The 2,178-nt window shown below is 53.9% G+C and overlaps 1 pseudogene; it reads right to left on the bottom strand.

Moving 5' to 3' along the window:
- Positions 1 to 592: 592 nt before the first annotated feature.
- The window catches only part of LOC105531528, a 2,864-nt pseudogene continuing 1,278 nt past the window's right edge, over positions 593 to 2,178 (bottom strand).

Genomic DNA, 2,178 nt, shown 5'->3' with positions numbered 1-2,178 from the left:
TCACACCAATGATGACTTCGGTAGCCGGAGTACATTTCGCCCTGGAGCTAGCTCAGTTGCTAGTACTATTACTGGGAGACTGTCACCCATTATAGCCTAAGGAGACGATCTTGGAGTTAGGGACGTACATTCTGCGGGTTACCCGCCATTTGCGGCAAAGATGCCCCCTTCTCTACCCAGTCTGAGACAAGCAATCCTGAAACATGGAAAACTGTTTGGGTGATCTCAATCTTACCTCGTCACCAACATCATTAACGGTGTCGACCCAGTCGGCTCCTGGCTCCATAATGCAGTAGACGCCATGCTACTCATTTGTGCCACCAAACACCAGTCTGAATTCACCCAGACAAACTACAAAAAATAGACGTAGGGCCGGTCCTCCATGAGCACTTTGTCCCAGATGCCTATGCAAACGCTCCAGGACCACAAATCAAGTTATGGAGCTGTGAGTGAAACTATGCAGCGGGACTCACAGAGGAGCTGCTGACTTCTGACTCTCCTTCCCATGACATTGTGACACCAGCGGATCCTGGGGTAGCCCAACCCAACAGCCGGGTTCTCAGCCAGAACATCATGATGAGCATTAACGTGGTCATGGTTCTAATTCTGCAGTGGCTATGGCAGAATGGGCCGAGCCTTCTCCACCAGGGGAGGCTCCCAAGTGACTTGGACCGCTCACTGAGCACTGGAATTGGGACATGGAATCCAAATTTTCATTTGGAATAACCTCATGGATGGAGACACACTGAATTTTAACCTTCACAATGTGTTGCCCAACCAAAGCACCCCCACAGTGTCCAGAGGAGGCCACATAGCTGGGTGTGTCAGGCTGAGAATTAGTGAGCAGGCTATGCTTTTTCTTTTTTTTTTGAGACGGAGTCTCGCTCTGTCGCCCAGGCTGGAGTGCAGTGGCACGATCTCGGCTCACTGCAGGAGTAGCGCCCAGGGAACTCATCGGCATGGGGTGGGGCAGAGGCACTGGTAAAGGTGTCTTCACTGGGGTCAGGTGGTGCACACCTGAGGTGTGGGGCGTGGTGTTTCCCATGTGAGACGGGGCACGGCCATAAACTGCAGACGTCTACTGAGCATGCCCAGGGTGCATATGGGAGCTGGCATGCCTCATTTTGTATCCAGATGCTTGGCTGCCATAGGCTGACATGGCCGAATTAAGGCCCATCATGATATTCTGGCCCAGAACCTGGCTGTTGGGTTGGGCTACCCCAGGATCCGCTGGTGTCACAATGTCATGGGGAGGAGAGTCAGAAGTCAGCAGCTCCTCCAGGAGTCCTGCTGCACAGTTAAACACGGACTCACAGCTCCGTAACTTGATTTGTGGTCCTGGAGCGTTTGCATAGGCATCTGGGGCAAAGGGCTCATGGAGGACCGGCCCTATGTCTACTTTTTGTAGTCTGGCTGGTTGAATTCAGACTGGTGTTTGGTGGCACAAATGAGTAGCATGGCGTCTGCTGCATCATGGTGCCAGGTGCCGACTGGGTCGACACAGTTAATGATGTTGGTGACGAGATAAGATTGAGATCACCCAAAATGTTTTCCATGTTTCAGGATTGCTTGTCTCAGACTGGGTGAAGTAGGGGCATCTTTGCCGCAGATGGCGGGTACCCTGCAGGATGCACGTCCCCGTCTCCAAGATCGTCTCCTTAGGCTATAATGGGTGACAGTCTCCCAGTAATAGTACTAGCATTTGATCTAGTTCGAGGGCGAAATGTACTCCGGCTACCAAAGTCATCATTGCCGTGAGAGCCAGGGCTTGCAGGCCTTTTGGAAAACTGGGGTCCAGGGCTGTCTCCGGCATTCCCCTGGCTAGACTGCAGGGGTGCTTTGTTCGGGGCAGCTCGGCTTTGTGTCTGAGCGCATTTGCTGTTGTCCGTGGATGCAGCTCTTGTCCTAAGACATCTCCCACCCTTGCCGCCCTCTGGATCCAGCATCCACCGAGCACTTTTCCCAGTTCCTTCGTTCTGCGCGCCAGTCAACTTGCTGTGTAGGAACAGAAGATGAGGACGTGAATTCCTGCGGCCCGCAGAGCTGTTGCTGTCGCCCTCATCCGTGAAGCAGGGCACGCTCTTGACCATCCACTCGCAGATCTGCCACAGCGCGAGCCGCTTCTCCGCCGAGCTCTGGACTGCCTGGTGCTGAGGTCGGCGTGGGACAGGTCGCGCC

The sequence above is a fragment of the Mandrillus leucophaeus genome, unplaced genomic scaffold (genome assembly GCF_000951045.1).
Source record: "Mandrillus leucophaeus isolate KB7577 unplaced genomic scaffold, Mleu.le_1.0 Scaffold891, whole genome shotgun sequence".
NCBI classification, from domain to species: Eukaryota; Metazoa; Chordata; class Mammalia; order Primates; family Cercopithecidae; genus Mandrillus; species Mandrillus leucophaeus.
The sequence above is the reverse complement of the archived record's forward strand: the minus strand, read 5'-3'. Positions and strand labels throughout refer to the sequence as shown.